At 56.6% G+C, this 20,723-nt stretch overlaps 1 pseudogene; it reads right to left on the reverse strand.

Annotated features, from left to right (window-relative positions):
* Window positions 1-616: 616 nt before the first annotated feature.
* Window positions 617-20,723, reverse strand: part of LOC138102439 (zinc finger protein 850-like) — a 141,615-nt pseudogene continuing 121,508 nt past the window's right edge.

A 20,723-nucleotide genomic window follows, 5' to 3' on the forward strand; every position in this document is an offset into this window, starting at 1 on the left:
CCCAATCCCCAGCCCACTCCCGCTCAGTTTTTGGGTCCCATCCTCCACTTTTCCCCACTTTCCCAGCCCCTCCCACCCGTTTCTCCCCCACTCTTCAGCCCCCTCCTGCTCTTCCTTTGAGGGTCCCCTCCACCTCTCACTCATTTTAGGGGTCCCATCACCCCTTTTTCCCCTTCTCCCCCCCTTTCCCATCATGTCCCGCCCCCCCCGCTCACCCGAGAGCTCCGCGCTCGCAGCTGGGGGGGCTCCCAGCACCACCAGTGCCACCAGTACAGCCCCAGCTGCCACCACTCGCCCCATGGCCAGCGCTGGCCACCATTTTGATTAGCTGAGGGGCTTTAGGGACGCTGCAGGTGGGGTTTTTTGGAGGGGGAACCTCGAGGTGCGGGGCAGGTGGGAGCTCAGTTGTGCCCAGAAATGTGTCCCCAGGGACGCGGGATCTCAGGGGTGCCCATGGCCTGGGGTGACGCTGGCCCGGTGCCAGGCACCCACCAAAGCCACTCTGTCCCTGCCCCCCGCAGCCACACAGGGGAGAGAAAATGGAACCGAGGGTTCCCGGGTGGGGATAAGGACCGGAAGAGATCCCTCAGTAAAACCCAGCACGGGCACAAAAGGCTCTAATTAGAGATATTATTTAAATTGATGACACTGAAAAAATAACATCAGGAGAATGAGAAGGAAAAGAAGACCCTTAAAAACACCCTCCCCCTCCTCCCTCCTTCCCAGGGGCTATGGGGGCATCTCTGCATCCAGCACCTCCATCTTTGGAGCTGCCAGTGATTGGCTCTGCCAGACATGGAGAAAGCTTCCAGATGCAACAGAGCCAGCCTGGGCACAGGGAGGGAATTTATTCCCAATCAAATCCCAGCAGCACAAGGAGAAGGCAAAGAAATCTCTCCAACCCCTTCCCCCCACCCAGCACGGATCACCCGGAACGGGGGTCACCAGGGCTCTGCCCCACGGGGGTCACTGGGGATCATCCAACGCCGATCCTCCCACGGGGGATGGAGCTGGAGCAGCGCACGAAGCTCTTCCCACACTCGGGGCACTCGCAGGGCTTCCCTTAGCGGTGCCTCCGTTGGTGTCGGGTGAAATGAGAGCTGCTGGAGAAGCTCTTCCCACACTGGGGACACTCATAGGGCCTCTCCCCAGTGTGGATGCGCCGGTGGGTGATGAGGGTGGAGTTGCGTTTGAAGCCCTTCCCACAGTCGGGGCAGCGGAAGGGCCTCTCATCCGTGTGAATGCGCTGATGTCTGAGGAGATCGGAGCTGGTTGGAAACCTCTTCCCACACTCAGAACACTCGTAGGGCCTCTCCCCAGTGTGGATGCGCTGGTGTGTCCACAGGCTGGAGCTCTGGGGGAAGCTCTTCCCACATTCTAAGCATTCATAGGGCCGTTCCCCTGTGTGGATCACCTGGTTCCGGATCAGGTGGGAGCTGTTGGTGAAGCTCTTCCCACATTTCCCACACTTGTAGGGCCTCTCCCCAGTGTGGATCCTCTGGTGTTTTTTCAGGCTGGAGCTCTGGTTGAAGCCCTTCCCACATTCCAGGCACTTGTGGGTCTTCTCCCAACCCTGAGGCTTCTCCCCCACCTCCGAGCTCCCCCTGGATTTCAGGCCACCTTCCTGGCAAAGGAGGGCTCTTTCCTCCTTGGATCTCTCTGGGCTGCGTTTGCAGCCCCTCCTCCTCATGTGGCATCTCCGGGGCTTTTCCTCCTCCTCCATCCAGCCACACCTTGGGAATGACAAATCCTGGATTGGAAAGGAAAAACAAGGCGTGAACACCATGGGCTGGGAGTTCCTCCTCCCCAAGCACATCACCGGGCATCTTGTATCTGTAAAAACCTCCAAAACACCAAGATTCAGACCAAAATGCCCCCAAAAATCAAGACACAGACCAAAAACTACCAAAACATCAAGATTCAGACAAAGCCCCCTCCAAAATATAAACATTCAGCCCCCACAAAAAAAAAACCAAAGCACCAACATGGAGGCCAAGAAACCTCAGAAACACCAAGATTCACCCACGGGAAAATCGTGGATCCCCCTCCCTGATCACCTGCTGGATGGGGGGGGCAATGCTCCTGGGGCTGGGGGGAGGCTGCAGATACAGCGAGTGCTGGAACCTTGCGGTGCCTCCTCTTCCTGCTCCTCCTCCTCCTCCTCCTGTATCCCTACTCTTCGTCACACTCCTCTTCCTCACACTACTCCTTCTCCTGCAGAATCCCACCTGCTGCTCCCACGGCCATCGTTTCACCATTCTGGTCTCCAGCCCTGCTCCTCCAGCCTTTCTCCTCCTCCCCCCGGGCCCAGCACCCACCCCTGGCTCGCTCTGCCCCCCAGAGCTCTCGGATCCCACAGCACGAGCAGCGATGCAGCTGCGGCAGCTCGGGCTGGGGCAGCGCTGGGCTCTCGGCCGCTCCTGCCCGCACTCGGCCCCCGCCGCAGCCACTTCTGCCAGCACAGCACGGCCCGGCCCGGCCTTGGCGCTCCCCCCCTCCCACCTCCCCAAATTCCCCTGGCGGGGGGCGCCAAGGCCGGGCCACACGTGGGCTCCAGCTGGGGAGCGCCGGGCGCTGCGGCTCTGCCTGGCAACTGCTGAGTCACCAGCGCCGCGCCTTCTGATTGGCTGAGCGCTGCCTGAGGGCCGCGCCTGCACCAAGGGGGGACACCCTGCTCCAGGGGGGATGTCCCGAAAACCGGGCACCCCCAGCGAACCAACAACACCAACGCCTCCTTACAAACACATGCTCTGAATCTGCTCGGACACAGCCACACGCACTTGCACACAAGCAAGTGACAGCACAAACCAGCAGCTCCACAAAATGGCACTGACTGACACACACTGCTGCTCAGCCAAGCTCCTGCTCAATTCCTCAACTTCCAGAACAACAACAAAGCCTGAACAGAACCATGGACATCGTTTCCTAATCAAAAGGCAGTTTGCACATTCTCCCAGAGCTAATTAAGGACATGGACACCCAGCAGGGTAAAATGGGAAGTGGAGAAGGGGTCTCAGCAACAGGGGACGGATGGTGTTGGTGTGCTGGGAAGGGATTGGTTGAAGGGAGTGTGCAGGAATATGGTTAAGGCAAACAGCAGCAGGAGGAATCTATGTGGTAAGAAAGGAAAAGGAAGATGGAAAAGAGGAGGAAGTGAAAAAAGTGAGGACTGGGATGCTTTTCAGCGCCATCTTATCCTCAACATTTGCCAGCTGATCCAGATCTTTTGTATCCCCGCGTTCCAGGACAGGAAAGAAAAAGAAGTTCAGGATTTTAGGGTGTTTCTCTGTGGCGGGGAGCAGCAGGACAGGGCAGCACGGGCTGGGGGCCTGTGGGGAGCTGTGGGGCCGGGCCGGGGCTGTGGGGCAGCCGGGGCTCAGCGCCGGGCACTGCCTGACCCCAACACCCCCCGGGCAGGGCCGGCAGTGGCCCCCGGCCCCCAGGAGGCTGCGGGATGTGGAAGGATCAGGATTTACTTTCATTGATCTTGTTTGGGTCACTGGAGAAACGAATGATTTTGCAGAAAGCTCAGCAGCTGTCAGAGGATGAGCACCCACGGACAGTGAGATGCCACGGGTACGGCTGCTGCCATTGGCTTTGGCAAGAAGAAGAGCCAGACCCAGGGCAGATATTCAATTATCTCCCTGGAATTGAGGTTTGCAATTCCTCCCCCTGCTAATTCCCGACCTAGTGGGGGGTGGAGATCAGGGATGTCTGTTTCAAGCAGTCTGTGGCCAGAATCCTGTCTCTTGTGAAATCTCTTCCACAGGAAGCTCGGCTGGCACAGACCCTGCCTGGGGACTTTAAGGGAAGTTACACCACTCAACAGAGATGAGCTTAACATCTCAACAGACTGGGAATAGCCCAAAAGATACCCAAAAGATAACGCCCATCAACAGAACATCAACGCCCATCAGCAAACATCAAGGAACAGCTACCCCAGACACTGCCCCCGGCACAGCTGGAGACCCCTGCTCTGGAAAAGGCTGAGAAGGAAATCAAGGAGTGTGGACCTAATGAACATCAGAGGCCAAGCAATCCGGGGCCAACAGGAAACCAAATACTAAGAACTACCCAACTTGGAACCAATGAACATTAAACCTACGGATTTCGATGGGTTTAGACTGTATAAAGTTGAGGAAAAATCGAGTAAAACTCGTGTGCCATGGAATGATTTTCTCTGCACACCCGGGCTCTGTGTGGATGAAATGATTTCTGTTGCACATCCTGGCCAGAATAAAGTAATGCCTTGATCCTCTAACACTAAAAAGGTCGTTGGAGAGTTTTTGTTCTTCCAGGAGTTTTGTTGACAGGATTATATCACTAGAATTTTTTTTCTTAATAATCCTACTCTGACATTGTCAGCTGGGTTTGGGCCAGGGGTGTGAGAGTCAAATTTTAGTCTTAGGGGAAGAAGTAGAAAAATCTTTATTGGTTTAGGCGTTTTTCTGTGTATGTGTGTGCGTGGCTGTTAGTGATGGGAGAATTTTAGAATGGGTTTTTCAATGTTCACCTGTAGGCAGCATTTTGCAAAACTGGAAGAGGTTTAAAGATGACCCTTTAACTCATAAAGAGCTAAAAAAACATAAGAAAAAGAAAAAGAAAAAGAAAAAGAAAAAGAAAAAGAAAAAGAAAAAGAAAAAGAAAAAGAAAAAGAAAAAGAAAAAGAAAAAGAAAAGGAAATGAAAAAGAAAAAGAAAAAGAAAAAGAAAAAGAAAAAGAAAAAGAAAAAAAAAGAAAAAGAAAAAGAAAAAGAAAGCAGCTCTGGGGAGGGCACTTGTGAGTCACCTGATGGTTGCCCTGGAGGAGAAGCTTCCTTCCAGGCAGCCAGCAGAGGAGCTTTAGAAATGCAAATTATCTCTGCTGGGGGAAGTGTGCACAATGTCCCAGGCTCTCCTTGCCTGCCAGAGGAATTGGGCTGATTCCCTCTGCCCCTCACCCCAAGCTCTGCCTCCCTGCACAGACGGAATTTGCATCGCTAAAGGCAGAGCCCACACTGAGCATCTCGGACTCTGCAACAGAAATCCCTGAAGCTGCAAAGGAAAACAGCAAACGGAGAATGTTGGGAGAACTTCACTCACAAAAGCGGGGGGGAATCATCCCTCTTCCCACTCCAACATCTGCTGGCACTGTCTGGGTTATACAGGGTGCGTTTGACCACTGGGCTGCTTTTGCTGCCACAAGTTCAGCGAAATCACTTGGGAATCCAAGGATGTGATGATTTAATCAGAGAAAAGCGGTCAATTGATGCATCCCTGGTATTTTTGGGAGCACCTAAAAATGGGGAAAAGATGAACGGCCACCAGAACAAATCCTACAACACCATGGAGCAGCCCCTGGGAACCCGAACAAATTCATACCAGGTGCCAGAGAACCCAGTGATCATTTCAATGCATCATTAGATTACAAGCTGTCCTCCAAATCATAACCAAGCCCACAGCTCCAGCTCCTGACCTTCTCACCCACCAATCCACTCCCATGAGCAACGCCACATTTCACCCTGGGATGGCATCAGATCCTCTTTCAGCAGAAGGACCAGGAGGTTGTGGAAAATTAAAGGACTCAAAGTGCTCTTGGCAAAGAGATGGCCAAGGAAAAGTGGTGAAACAGAGAACAAAGGAAACAAAGACTTAACAGAGCCATGAATATCGGATGTTATACAAAGTGGGGGTGCACATTAAGGGGCACATGCAGCAGGCGCATCGGGAAGTCTGTACCTTCCAAGGACCTCAGCCACTGCGGAAAGGGACACGGAGATGCGGCCGGGGAAATCGGCATAAAAAGGAGGCTGCGTCCTCCAACACTTGGACAGACCCCACGGGAAATGCCCCGTGGCCTCTCCCTTGCTCCAGGAATAAAGTTCCTTTTACAGGACTCCTCCGGCTCCTCTGGGCACACAAACCTCTGGCCACGGGAACTTTCCCGCACACTCCCGCCGACGGGGCAGCCACCTCTGTCCTACCCACAGCAGCCGGGACGAGCCAGCGCTGCTCCGGCACCGGCTCCTGCCGAGGCAGCAGCGGCAAGGAGAGCGCGGGCAGCCGCTCCCGCAGCGCCCTCACGCCAGGGCGAACACGGCGCCCACACGGCACAACGAACCCGCCCCAGCCCCCTGCCGCCCCCTCCGCCCGCAGCCAGCGCCGAGCCCCGCCAGAACCGAGCGCGGCTCCCACCTGCGCTGGGGCCGCCTCCGAGCTCCGCCGCCGCCTCACCGGGCTCCGGCCGCCGCCGCCGCTCCCGGGCCCGCACAGACGCTCCGCCAATGGCGCCTCTGCTGCGCCACGGCCGCCCTGCCGGCGGCTCCGGGCCCGGGCTGCTCCCCGCTCCGACCAATCAGCGCGCCAGAACCACGACTGACGGCAGCACCGCCCAATCGCAGCGAGGGGCGGGCTCTGCACACGGCCCAGCCTCGCCCCGCGCTCCCAGCGCCCCCCGGGCTGCGTGAGGGGAAAGCCGCAGCTGAGGAACAGCCCTGGAACGGGCCCGGCCCGAGCCGCCATTCAGCTGAGAAGGGAAACAAAGCTCTCCGCTGCTCCCGGCCCGACTTGCCCAGCCCTGCGTGTTGGCTGCCTCCGGCTCCTTGGGAAGCCCTGCAGCCTCCCGACTCCCGCCCCTAATTCGGAGCATCAGTGCATGGCTTTGATTTCGTTGTTCAGGCTTGGCTATGGGCTCTCCTTGTCTGCTGCATTTTCTGGGTTCCTCTTGGAGGCTTTGAGCAACAGGCTGTGCCCCGGGAGGATCCTTTGTGCTCCTTTGTGACAGAGGAGAACCTTCCGGGCGGTTCTTGCGGGAGCTGCTGCTGTGATGTCACGGGAACGCTGCCGCGTCCTCGCCGTGTTCCCGTTGCTGTGGGCACGGAGCCCTCAGTGTCCAGAGCGGCTCTGGGCGCCCGCTGGTTGCCGGAGGATCCTCCTGCCCGAGGCATTCTCAGCAGCCAGCCCAGCCCCTGCCGGGTGTCCTTCTGTGCTTGCAGGGGTACAGTCTGCCACGTGTGCAGCACGGCCAAAATGATCCAGCAAGCGGTTGCTGCAGTTTGCACTCTGTACTCTGTGGCTTATTCGGGGTATTTTTTAGCCCACTTGGCACGTAAGTCGAGGTTTTCCCTGGCTGCAGCGTCGGTGCCATCGGGCTTGCTGTGTGCTTTCTGTTCTCCCACTGCAACTGAGCTGCCTTTGTAACCAAATTGCCATTAAGACACCGCTGGTTTGGGAGAGCTCCTGCCAGCAGCTGCAGCTGAAAAAGGGGGTGTCTGCAGCCAGCGGGGCGTGCACAGCATTTGCAATGGAGCCGGGGGGGTTCTGTTCCCTCAAGCGCAGAGTCTGTGCCAGCGGAGCCTGGAACTCCCTGCGTTGGCTGCTGCAGCCAAGAGCTGACACAGCCCAGGATTCTGTGCTGTTCTCTTGCTTGCTGTGCGAAGGGACTGTGGCTCCTGGAGGGATGTTGTGGAAGCAAAATGCTCTCTCGGGGTGTCCTTGCTCCGTGGGAGTTCCCACCACGGGCAGGTTTTTCCTAACAGCATCTGGTTCGTGTTCCCTGTCCCGTTGCAGGGCACCTCACGCGTGGATCCCGAGCAGCTCCTCCTTCGGTGAGTGGGAAAGGAACCTTTGGTGGTCAGAACTGTGCAGAGAGTTGTGAGCTTGGCATGTGGCAGTCGAGCGCCAGCCTGGGAGGCTGAAGGAAAGTTCCTGCCAGTGTCTTTGCAGCAGCAGCAGCAGCAGCAAAGGGATCCCTGGCACTTTTCTCCTTCTCTGCTGAAGAGCTTTTGAAGAGCTGCAGGTCTGGTTTTGCAGGCAGAAGATTGCTTGCTGGCTTTAGCCACGGTGGAATATGGAATGCCCAGCAATAAGTGGCAATGTCGACTTTAGCCCCTTCCTAGTTTGAACAGCTCTGAATCCCATTTCTGCTTAGTGCAGCTGGATGTGTAGCTGAGGATAAATAAGGCGATAACTGAGATAGAACTTCCTGTCCCTCACGCTACCATCTGTCCACAGGGCACAAAAGCAGCATCAGCTCCTCCTCTGGCTCCCTGTGCTTCCAAAGAGGAGGCCAAAGAGGAGGAAGACAGCAGTGAACTTCCTGCTGTTCTGGGGGATGATGGTGAACTTCCCTCCATCCTGGGAAACGACAGTGAACTTCCCTCTGTCCTGGGAGATGAGGGCAAACATCCCATGGTTCGGGAATACAACAGTGAAGCTCCTGTGGTGTGGGGCGAGGATGGTGGACATCACCCGGTGTGGGACGAGGACAGCGAGGCTCCAGTGCCATGGGAGAAGGACGACGGACATCTCCCAGCGTGGGACGAGGACAGAGGACATCCTGTGATTTGGGAAGAGGAGGCTGCAATTCTCCCAGCATGGGAAGAGGACAGGAAACGTCCCGTGGCTTGGAAAGAAGACCAGGAACCTGCTGCATTTTGGGAAGAGGATGGGGAACCTCCCTCTGCTTGGGAAGAGGACACTGAACCTCCCTCTGCTGCGGGATCCTGGGCTGAACATTCTGACAGCAGCACAGCCCTGCAGCCAGAGGGCAGAGAGGAGTGGTGCCTGATGCAGCTGAGTATGTCTGCTGTGCTGCTGTGTGCCAGAGCAGGGTGCTGCGTGTGTGTCTCAGCATCAGCTGCACCCAGGCTTGCTGTGCAGCTGAACGTCACAGAGTCATTTATTGTCCTTGCCCAGCTGAGAGCAAGGGGCTCCCGGCCCCAGGGAGTGGGGCTGCATTTTGGCCCTGCTGCAAGGCGGGGTCTCCATCTGGGAGGGAGCGTCTTCCATGTGGTTTCTTTCAGGGAGCACCGTGAGCGTGGGGGAGCCTGCCGAGAAATACCTGGAACTGGAGCAGGTTGGCCAAGGGTAAGTGCACGGCAGTTACTTCTGCACAAGCAGGGGCCAGGTATTTGCTGGTGCAGGATCAAGTGAGAAGCCAGGCAAGCTGCAAACAGCTTCAGACACTGGGCCACGATCCTGCTGTCTCTCAGTCCTGATCAGAATTGGTAACTGTGGTCAGAAGGCACCGTCAGAGGCCCCTGAGGCCGGCAGTGTCCTGCCTGCAGCAAGGAGCAGGACCTGGAAGATCTTCTGTCCCTGGAATGTGATTGCCTGAAAGAGCAGCTCACCATCTGGTGACTGTCAGAAAACAGTTCTCAAGAAGATTCCTTTCAAATAGTTCGCTTCCAAAAAAATATCCACCGGTCAGGATTATCAACATAACAGTTTAGAAACAGAAACCAGAGATGAACTAATAAGTGGTCTTTTCAGCACAGGTAGTAAGCCCCGTACATTCAGTAACAGGCACAGAGCTGCTGCACTGGGGGGGAAAATGCATCAGCTGCCTGATGGCAGGGCCCTTGTGGATCCTGCAGCTCGTAGGCAGGAAATGGAAAAGGATGAAATACATTCTTTTCCAGTTCTTTAGACACCTGCTCCCACCCTAGGTTTTGGACTAAAGTAATTCAGTGTGGACATTTGGGATTTGCTCCAGCCCTTTTCCTTCGTGTTGGGCCTCAGTTTTCTCTCGCACACCTTGTGTGGCACAGGGCTGGTGGCTGCTGCGCTGCTGTTTGAAGGGTCGATGCACCCAGGTGTTTTGTAAACGCTGCAGGCAGCAGAGATCTCCTGTCTGGGCTGGCTTTCACTCCCAGGGCCTAAAGCGCTGCTTCTTTCTTCTCTGCTGTTCTGTCTCCAGGGCTTTCGGAACCGTTTATAAAGGACTCGACAGGGCCACTGGAGGAGAGGTCAGTGTCACCACGCCCACCGCGTCGGGCAGCTCTCGAGGGCTTTCCCCTCTGCTGGGAGCTGTGGCTGCAGCTTTGAGGGGCCAGCAGAGCTTTCCTGCACAGGCTGTTCCACTGAAGGCACAGCAGTGTCAGCCTGCAGAGCACGGCTGGGACAGACTTGAGCCTTCTGAAGTGCCCAAAGGAATGCAAGGAGGGCAGCTGTGTCTGTCAGAGCAGGACACGCTGGCTTGGTCTTCATATCTGAAAACATCAGTGCATCAGCTGGTGGAGGCTGAGGCCTAATTTATCTTCATCCCAGCCTCGGACAGGAACACTGTTTAGCAGTTTTTCCATCCTGCGTTTCATCTTCCAAGAGTACCTCAAGACCTAATTAAGGAGAGATCCTTTTTGGGATCAGTTTGGGGTTTTAGTCCTACTGCAGCTGTTCCCAGAGAGAGGGAGAGGAATGAGAAGATGGATGTGCAGAGCAAAGCTCTCTCCTAAACCCTGCAGCTGTGTTTGGGTCTGGTGTCAGTGACAGCCCGTGACAGGGATCATCTGAGCAATGTTTGTGCGTGTTTGCTCTGTTGTGCAATCCCAAACAGAGCAGTTGTGTTTGAAATCATGACCAAATCCCCCAGGATTGCTAAAGGGTTCCCGGCTGTTTTGCTCTGTTTTCACAGAACCAGAATTACTTCCTGCTTGCAAAATGTGTTTGAATGATAATGAGAGTGGTGGTAAACTAAGGCGGTTTGAGAAAACTGCAGGTGCAGAGAATGCTGTGAGAGCTTTGAGGCTGAGAGCTGAGGGCCCATTTCTGCAGAGCTTCCAAGGCCAAATGTCTCTGGCCCTGTGTCCTGTAAGCGGCCCCGCAGCGAGCAGAGAAATGGGCTGTGGGAATGTCACTTGCTGAGCCCGGGTGTCCCATCCCAAGGCAGTTTGGCACAGCCCGGCTCCGTCGCTCCACAAAGACTCGCTCCGTGTTTGCTGCGGCCTCCTGCCCCAGACTCCTGCAGTTCAAGGGCTGCAATGTCCTTTCAGGTGGCCATAAAGAAAATGAGTCTCAGAGGGCAGAACAGGGAACGAGCTGTGAATGAGATCCTCGTCCTGAAGGACAAGAAGAACCCCAACATTGTCAGCTCTTTGGACAGGTGAGTGCTTCAGCTCTTATCCCGTGCACGGGCCCTGCGTTAATCTCTCCTGGCATCCATAGTCTGTAGCCTGTTTTGAAAAAGCCTCACCCGGCCGTAGCTTCCCAAAACAACAGCCTGTCAGTTCACTCCCTCCGTGTGCTTTTGTTGCTTTGGTTTGGTTTTTCCTTCAAGCTGACCCAGTTTTCTGGGTCTTATGACAAGTGCTGATAAACCCTGGCAGAAATTATTTCCCTTGGCTTCTCCTTCCCAACTCTTTTCCATTGCTGCAGATGCCAGGAAGACCAGGTTCTTGTTTCCAGAAATGCCTCATGTGCCCATTTTGCAATGGCCTTGCCTGTTTCTGAAGGGACTTTCTGCAAGGTTTTCCAAACACTTGACCACTTTTGTCCTAAGTGCTGCACGGCCCCCTGCCCTGGATAACTCTGGAAGTTGTGTTGCCTTGTTCTGGAGGGAATGGTGAAACTGCTGAGTTCAGATGCTGAACCAGCTGAGGGCAAGTGTTGTGGTTCCACATTGATCTGGGCTGCTGCTAAACTGCATTTTTCACTTGCTTGCCATCTAAGGCCTCTCCTTTCCCACAGGCGTCTCCTTCTCCTTTAGACTGTGCAGATCCCAAGGACTGTGCAGCCTGGCAGGAATGTCTCTGCATCGGATTCTGTCCTCATTTACAAGTGACCTGGAAACAAAATTCCACTCGAGGCTTTTCCATCAGGGAATTGAGCAGTGCATGTTCATCTCCATGCCATTGTTTGCCTCTTCCAGCTTCCTTGTTGATGAAGATCTCTGGCTGGTGATGGAATACATGGATGGAGGAACTTTGCAGGACGTTGTCAGACAGACACGCATGGCTGAAGGAGAGATGGCAGCTGTCAGTCGGGAGGTGAGGGATCCTGCTCGTGCTTCCCATGGCTTGGACACAATGCTCCTTCCAAGCAGGGCCTGAGAAGAGGAGTGGCTCCATGCTCAGAGCTTTGTTTCTGTGTTGTTTTTATGAGCTGCAGAAGAAAGAGCCTCTGAAGTGAACGGCCTGCCAGTGTCACTGAACTTCCACTCTGCTCTTGTCCTCTTTCCTGCTGTTGTGGGACTCTCTGTCTTTTTTGATTTGATTTGTTGTTCTCGGCTTTGCCTTGAACCATTTGCCCGGAGCTTGTCTGCACTGCACTCTTGGCCTGTCACAGCAAAGCTGCTGCTGGCAGAATTCTAAACTGTCCTTTCTTGTGTGCTGTATTCTGGCCATGGATTTCCACCCTCGTGTTTCTTGCTCTCTCTCAGTGTCTGCAGGGCCTGGATTTCCTCCACTCAAACCGGGTGATCCACAGAGATCTGAAGAGCTCCAACATCCTTCTGGCAACGGACGGCTCTGTCAAGCTGGGTGGGTGTTCCTGGTCAGGCACGGCGCTCCCGGGCTGCGGGTGTGGGGCTGCTTCCCAGTGACGGCCAGAGCCCCACAAGTGCTGCTGGTGGCGGTGCCCGGCCCCTGCTGCCAGCTGAGAGCGGCTGCCCCATGCAGAGAGCTCAGGAGAGGAGCAGGGTGTCAGCAGTGGCTTTGCTCTGGGTGTGGCCCTTCCAGAGGGGCAGGAGTTGGAATCTGAAGCTTCAAGGGAATCACTAAAAGCCACTGCATGAAAGCTGAGGGTTCCTTTAAGGGTCCACTTCCATATTGCCTTGGCTACAGCCCTGAGGACTTTTCCAACTGGATTCAGCACTGCATTCTCAGACTGAGAGTGGGCAATCTTTGTGCTTGGTTTCCTCATTCCAGCTGCCTTAGACAGTGTTTGTTTCTGTCCTCAGCTGATTTTGGCCTCTGCGCTCAGCTCAGCCCTGAGCAGGAGCAGTGCAGCTCCATGGTGGGCACTGCTCACTGGATGGCCCCAGAGGTTGTGACCAGTTCTCCTTATGGCCCCAAGGTGGACATCTGGTCCTTGGGCATTGTGACCATCGAGATGGTGGAAGGAGAACCTCCTTACTTCGAGCACACGGCGGCCATGGTAAGAGGCAAATTTCCCAGAGTTTGCAGAGGCCTGTGAGCACAGAGGGACCCCGCCCTGGGAGGAGCAGACGGAGGGCTCTGCCCATCGGGAAGGGAATTCCCAGAGGACTCGAGCCTGAGCACAGACAAATATTCTGCAGTCTCCAGAATTTGCTTTGGGTTTTAAGTTGTTGCAGCTCTTCTGTCTGTGAGGATGACCTGAAAACATGAAGCCAGAGCATCAGCTCTAACCTTATCTTGCAGAAAACCCCAGACCAACCCCAAACCCCACACCCAAACCCAACAAGTTTTCTGAAGGAGTTTCTGAAAGAGGTTCTGCGAGATGAACTCCCCCTGACTCTTCTCACTGGGAAACTTGTCTAAAACATGGAGATGATTGTTTAACATCCCCATAGTCTAACATATTTCTTTCCTCGCCCAAGCTACTTTCTCCATGTCACCAAGGCTGAGCTTTCAGCAACCCAAACCTCGGGTTCCTTGCCTGGCAGTTTCTGGGATGGAACATCTTGAATGCATTTACTTGAGTGTCAGTGGCACTGCAGGGATGCATTTGATGTAAGAATCCTTGGAAATACCACAGGCAGGCCACAGTGACTCTTGCAAATGGCCTGTAAAGCTGGTGTCCGTATTTGGAGAAGCAAAATGGGTTATTTCTGATGGAGGTTCCAACTAACAAAGTCAGCCAATGACATTGGCTCTCAAGGCAAGACCATGTGGATGTTGGAATGGCTGTGGCTGCAGCAGCATTTGGCTTTTTTGGTTGGCATAGAAAAATGAGCTCTGATCAGCATCTCTGCCAGGGAGGAAAGTGTCCCTGGAGACTGGGGCTGAGAAACCGGGGTCGCTGTGAGCACTCGTGGGTGTGAAGGAAGCTGGCAGAGCTTTTTCAGAAGTGTTTGCTTTCCGCGCAGGCTCGCTGTCTGATCCGGCAGAACGGGACCCCGCAGCTGCAGGAGCCCAGGCGCCTGTCGGCTCTGCTGCGGGACTTCCTGGAGTGCAGCCTGGAGCCGGACGAGGAGCGGCGCTGGTCTGCCCAGGAGCTGCTGCAGGTGGATGTGAAGCGGCTGCAGGGGAAACAGCAGCGTGAGGGAGGGGTTTTCTCATGGGGCCCCCTCCAATAGTGTCCAGTCTCGCTGCTTTTCACATGCAAAGCCAGCAGAATCCTCGCCTGGTTTGGCTTGGCAGGGTCCTTTCCTGGTCATCTGGACCAGGTGCCCCGCAAGGAGCAGGGACATCTTCAAGCAGATCAGGCGGCTCAGAGCCCTGCCTGACCTGAGCCTGGATGTTTCCAGGGAGGAGGCACCTCCCACATCTCTGGGCACCCTCTGCCAGTGTTTCCCCACTCTTCTGATAAAAAACTTCTGCCTCAGATCTAATCTGAGCCTGCTTCCCTCTCCTGAGTTTCAAACCATTCCCCTTTGTCCTGATGCAAGAGAGGCTGTGAGGAACTTGACTTGGGAAAGTAACAGTTGATTTCTTTCTTTTTCATCCTTTGGGCAGCACCCATTTTTATCATCAGCCAAGCCTCTCTCCAGCCTGAGCCCTCTGATCGCTGCAGCAAAGCAATTGAAGGAGCAGCGGAGGACCTGAAGCACCTGGGGACAGCTTTTTGTTATAGTAGTTAGGACAAGTGGATAGTTACGGTAGTTAGCACTGCTAGTTAGTTATGGTGGTTAGGACAGCCTGGTAGTTATGGCAGTTTTTTGAATAAAAACTCTGTTAAACCTCAAGTCCCTTGATGTGTCCCTTCCTTGTCCCCCTGTGACTCAGCTGCCCGGAGCAATGCAAGGGGAGAGCGGGCCCAGCCTTGCCCAGAGCTGAGCCCCAGCAGAGCCCCGGCAGAGCCCAGAGCAGCCTCAGCATCGGCAGAGTCAGCCTGGAAGGAGGCGCCTGGAGCCTTCTCGACTGCAGCCGACTCTTGTTTACAAACCTCGTGGGGTGGGAAATGCCACTGGTTCTGCAAGAGGCCAGAGGGGGCCCGGGGAAGGCCCAAGTGCTCCAGGCGAGGCAAAAACCCTCCAGTCGGGCTTCAATCAAAACTCCACCCTCACCCTCCACCGGCGCATCCACACTGGGGAGAGGCCCTACGAGTATCCCCAGTGTGGGAAGAGCTTCTCACACAGCTCTACCTTGACCCAACACCAACGGAGGCACCGCTAAGGGAAGCCCTGCGAGTGCCCCGAGTGCGGGAAGAGCTTCGTGCGCTGCTCCAGCTCCATCCCCCGTGGGAGGATCGGCGTTGGATGATCCCCAGTGACCCCCGTGGGGCAGAGCCCTGGTGACCCCGTTCCGGGTGATCCCCGCTGGGTGGGGGGAAGGTGTTGGAGAGATTTCTTTGCCTTCTCCTTGTGCTGCTGTGATGTGGTTGGTAATAAATTCCCTCCCTGTGCCCAGGCTGGGTGTGTTGTGCCCGTGCCGGTGCTTGGGGCGGGATCTCTCCCGCTCCTTCTGTCAGCTCCTGGGCCTTTCCTTGTATTTGCTGTCCCTGTGCAGTAGCAGAGGGCAGGGACAGAGCGGTTTTGGTGTCTCCCAGCATCCAGGCAGGGCCAGCCCAGCCCTGGGGGTTGTGAGGGGCTTGTGGGGGTCCCCCGTTTACGGGACATCCCTGCTGGAGGAGGGTGTCCCCCTTACTGCAGCCCCAGCCCTCAGGCAGCGTCAGCCGAGCAGAGAACGCCCTCAGCTGGGGCCTTGTTTTTGGGCAAAGCTGAGCCCCTGGACATGTCCCTCCCCATTTTGGAGTGCAGCTGAGCTCCTGGATACCTGGGTCCCCAGTTTTGGGGCTCTATTGTGCTTGCACAGCCTGGTTTTGGCAGCAGGGTTGGTTGAGAGGTGGCTTCTGAGAGAAGGATCTGGAAGCTTCCTCCATGTCTGGCAGAGCCAGTCCCTGGCAGCTCCAAAGATGGAGGTGCTGGATGCAGAGATGCCCCCACAGCCCCTGGGAAGGAGGGAGGGGTGGGGGAGGGTGTTTTGAGGGTCTTCTTTTCCTTCTCATTCTCCTGCTCTTATTTTTTCGGTTTCATCAATTTAATTAATATCTCTAAGTAGAGCCTGTTGTGCCTGTTCTGGTGTTTACTGAGGGATCTCTCCCGGTCCTTATCCCCACCCAGGAAACCTCGGTTCCATTTTCTCTCCCCTGTGGAGCTGCGGGGGGCAGGGACAGAGTGGCTTTGGTGGGTGCCTGGCACCGGGCCAGCGTCACCCCAGGCCATGGGCACCCCTGAGATCCTGCATCCCTGGGGACACATTTCTGGGCACAACTGAGCTCCCACCTGCCCCGCATCTCGAGGTTCCCCCTCCAAAAAAACCCCACCGCGGGACTGCAGCGTCCCTAAAGCCCCTCAGCCAATCAAAATCGTGGCCAGTGCTGGCCATGGGGCGAGTGGTGGCAGCTGGGGCCGTACTGGTGGCACTGGTGGTGCTGGGAGCCCCCCAGCTGCGGGCCTGGAGCTCTCGGGTGAGCGGGGGGATGGGACACGATGGGAAAGGGGGGGAGAAGGGGAAAAAGGGGTGATGGGACCCCTAAAATGAGTGAGAGCTGGAGGGGACCCTCAAAGGAAGAGCAGGAGGGGGCTGAAGAGAGGGGGAGAAACGGGTGGGAGGGGCTGGGAAAGTGGGGAAAAGTGGAGGATGGGACCCGAAAACTGAGCGGGAGTGGGCTGGGGATTGGGGGATTGTGGGGGAAAAGGGTGGAAAGGGTGAAAAGGGGGGAATGGGACTCCAAAACTCCTCTGGGGAGCGGCTGGAAATGGTGGGTGAGGGGATGTGAAATAGGGAGAAGAGTGGAAAAGAGGAAGTCAGAGCACGGGCAGGAGGGTCCCGTGGCGGCCGTGGGGCACAGGGGGTGTGGAGCGGGGATCCGGGGTGGCTCCCGGAGCTCTGGGCGTGCTGGGGGCTGCAGGGGGGCACCCCCTGAGCTGTGGCCCACACACACAGGGGTGTTCCAGGGGATGATGAAGTCCGAGTGTCACTTCATTAAGGGCACCGAGCGGGTGAGGTTGGTGCAGAGGAGCATCTGACAGCGGGAGCAGCAACTGCACTCGCCAGCGATGTGGGGCTGTTTGTGGGGGACAGCCCGTGTGGGGAGAAACAGGCGCAGTGCTGGAACAGCCATCCAGCCAGACTGGGGTACAAACGGGCTCTGGCGGACAGGCTCTGCCGGCACCACCGCGACATCGTTGCCCCGTTGCTCGCGGCCCGCAGAGGTGCAGAACGTCGGGCAGAGCGAGTCCCCTCGGGCCCTGCCCTGGGGATGAGCCTGGAGCCCCTCAGCCCCCCTGGTGCCCATCCCCGGGGCCTCTTGTCCTTCCAGCTTCCCCTGAGGTGTCCCAGTCCCTCCCAGTCCCTCCCAGTCCCTCCCAGTCTCTCCCAGTCCATCCCAGTCTCTCCCAGTCCATCCCAGTCCCTCCCAGTCCCTCCCAGTCCCTCTCAGTCCCTCCCAGTCCCTCCCAGTCCATCCCAGTCCCTCCCAGTCCATCCCAGTCTCTCCCAGCCCATCCCAGTCTCTCCCAGTCTCTCCCAGTGCCCCCGCGCGTGTCCATCCTAGCCCTGCGTGGCGCTGACGCCCCTCAGCCAATCAGAGCGCGTCTCTCTGATGACTCATCAGTTGCCAGGCAGACCCGCAGCGCCGAGTGCCCCGTGCTGGACTCGGCCTCCCAGTGCCGCGCGCTCCATTTCCAGTCGCTCCCAGTGCCCTCCCAGTGCCTCCCCAGTGCCCTCAATCCACTCCCCTCTCACGAGGGCAGCTCACTTCTCTCAGAACACCCCAACCCAAAGCTATCTGTGCTTCTAGGCCGATCTCTTGTCCTATTTTTCGGTGTTGAGCATTCCATCAAGAGCCACCCTTCTTTTTAACCTTGGCAAAGGGGCTGGGAGAGGGTTTGGGGGATCCTGGCAGGGCAGGGAGCAACTGGGATGGGGTTTGTGGAGTCCTGGAGGGGATGAGAGTGGGTTTGGCATGTGCTGGAAGGTTTAACGGCGTTCTGGACAGATTGTGGACGAAAAAAAGAGGGGTTAGGGGGTCCTGATGGCGCTCTGGGGGCTTTTTGGAGCTGGTGGGTGATGAGGGTGGAGTTTTGCTTGAAGCCCTTCCCGCACTTGGGGCAGCGGAAGGGCCTCTCATCTGTGTGAATGCGCTGATGTACGAGGAGGTGGGAGCTCCTCTGAAACCTCTTCCCACACTCAGAACACTCGTAGGGCCTCTCCCCAGTGTGGAAGCGCTGGTGTGTCCACAGGCTGGAGCTCTGGCGGAAGCTCTTCCCACATTCTAAGCACTGATAGGGCCATTCCCTGGTGTGGATCACCTGGTGCTGGAGCAGATCGGAGCTCCTGGTGAAGCCCTTCCCACATTCCCCACACTCATAGGGCCTCTCCCCAGTGTGGATCCTCCGGTGCCGGATCAGGCTGGAACTCCAGCTGAAGCCCATGACCACATGGTGCTGGATCAGGCAAGAGATGCTGGAGAAGCTCTTCCCACACTGCCCACACTCATAGGGCCTCTCCCCAGTGTGGATCCTCTGGTGTTTTCTCAGGCTGCAGCTCCGGCTGAAGCTCTTCCCACACTCCCCACACTCATAGGGCTTTTCCCCAGTGTGGATCCTCTGGTGTACCCTCAGTGTGCAGCTCCACCTGAAACTCTTCCCACATTCCAAGCACCTGTGGGGCTTCTCCCCGCCCTGAGGCTTCTCCCCCAGCTCCGAGCTCCCCCTGGATCTCCAGACGCCTTCCTGGCACAGGGGGGCTCTTTCCTCCTTGGATCACTCTGGGCTGCGTTTGCACCCCCTCCTCGTGCGGCATCTCCAGGGCTTTCCCTCCTCCTCCATCCACCAATGCCTTGGGAATGACAAATCCTGGTTTGAGAGGAGAAACAAGGGGTGAGTACCTTGGGATGGGGGTTCCTCCTGCCAAAGTCCATCCCTGGGCATCTTGTGTCTGTAAAAATCTCCAAAACACCAAGATTCAGCACAAAAGTCCCCCAGACATTAAGACACAGACCAAAAACTCCCAAAACAACAAGATTCAGACAAAACTCCCTCCAAAATACAAACATTCAGCCCCCACAAAAAAACCAAAGCACCAACATGGAGCCCAATAAACCTCAGAAACACCAAGATTCACCCCCCGGAAAATCGTGGATCCCCCTCCCTGATCACCTGTGGGATGGGGGGGGAACACTCCTGGGGCTGGGGGGAGGCTGCAGATACAGCGAGTGCTGGAACCTTGCGGTGCCTCCTCTTCCTGCTCCTCCTCCTCCTCCTGTATCCCTACTCTTCCTCACACTCCTCTTCCTCACACTACTCCTTCTCCTGCAGAATCCCACCTGCTGCTCCCACCTCCATCGTTTCACCATTCTGGTCTCCAGCCCTGCTCCTCCAGCCTTTCTCCTGCTCCCCCCAGGCCCAGCACCCAGCCCTGGCTCGCTCTGCCCCCCAGAGCTCTCGGATCGCACAGCACGAGCAGCGATGCAGCTGCGGCAGCTCGGGCTGGGGCAGCGCTGGGCTCTCGGCCGCTCCTGCCCGCACTCGGCCCCCGCCGCAGCCACTTCTGCCAGCACAGCACGGCCCGGCCCGGCCTTGGCGCTCCCCCCCTCCCACCTCCCCAAATTCCCCTGGCGGGGGGCGCCAAGGCCGGGCCACACGTGGGCTCCAGCTGGGGAGCGCCGGGCGCTGCGGCTCTGCCTGGCAACTGCTGAGTCACCAGCGCCGCGCCTTCTGATTGGCTGAGCGCTGCCTGAGGGCCGCGCCTGCACCAAGGGGGGACACCCTGCTCCAGGGGGGATGTCCCGAAAACCGGGCACCCCCAGCGAACCAACAACACCAACGCCTCCTTACAAACACATGCTCTGAATCTGCTCGGACACAGCCACACGCACTTGCACACAAGCAAGTGACAGCACAAACCAGCAGCTCCACAAAATGGCACTGACTGACACACACTGCTGCTCAGCCAAGCTCCTGCTCAATTCCTCAACTTCCAGAACAACAACAAAGCCTGAACAGAACCATGGACATCGTTTCCTAATCAAAAGGGGACAATGCTGAGGCAGTTTGCACATTCTCCCAGAGCTAATTAAGGACATGGACACCCAGCACGGGTAAAAAGGGAAGTCGAGAAGGGGTCTCAGCAACAGGGGACGGATGGTGTTGGTGTGCTGGGAAGGGATTGGTTGAAGGGAGTGTGCAGGAATATGGTTAAGGCAAACAGCAGCAGGAGGAATCTATGTGGTAAGAAAGGAAAAGGAAGATGGAAAAGAGGAGGAAGAGAAAAAAGTGAGGACAGGGATGCTTTTCAGCGCCATCTTATCCTCAACATTTGCCAGCTGATCCAGATCTTTTGTATCCCCGCGTTCCAGGACAGGAAAGAAAAAGAAGTTCAGGATTTTAGGGTGTTTCTCTGTGGTGGGGAGCAGCAGGACAGGGCAGCACGGGCTGGGGGCCTGTGGGGAGCTGCGGGGCCGGGCCGGGGTTGTGGGGCAGCCGGGGCTCAGCGCCGGGCACTGCCTGACCACAACACCCCCCGGGCAGGGCCGGCAGTGGCCCCCGGCCCCCAGGAGGCTGCAGGATGTGGAAGGATCAGGATTTACTTTTATCGATCTTGTTTGGGTCACTGGAGAAATGAATGATTTTGCAGAAAGCTCAGCAGCTGTCAGAGGATGAGCACCCACGGACAGTGAGATGCCACGGGTACGGCTGCTGCCCTTGGCTTTGGCAAGAAGAAGAGCCAGACCCAGGGCAGATATTCAATTATCTCCCTGGAATTGAGGTTTGCAATTCCTCACCCTGCGAATTCCCGACCTAGTGCGGGGTGGAGATAAGGGATGTCTGTTTCAAGCAGTCTGTGGCCAGAATCCTGTCTCTTGTGAAATCTCTTCCAC

The sequence above is a fragment of the Aphelocoma coerulescens genome, unplaced genomic scaffold (genome assembly GCF_041296385.1).
Source record: "Aphelocoma coerulescens isolate FSJ_1873_10779 unplaced genomic scaffold, UR_Acoe_1.0 HiC_scaffold_75, whole genome shotgun sequence".
Lineage (NCBI taxonomy): Eukaryota > Metazoa > Chordata > Aves > Passeriformes > Corvidae > Aphelocoma > Aphelocoma coerulescens.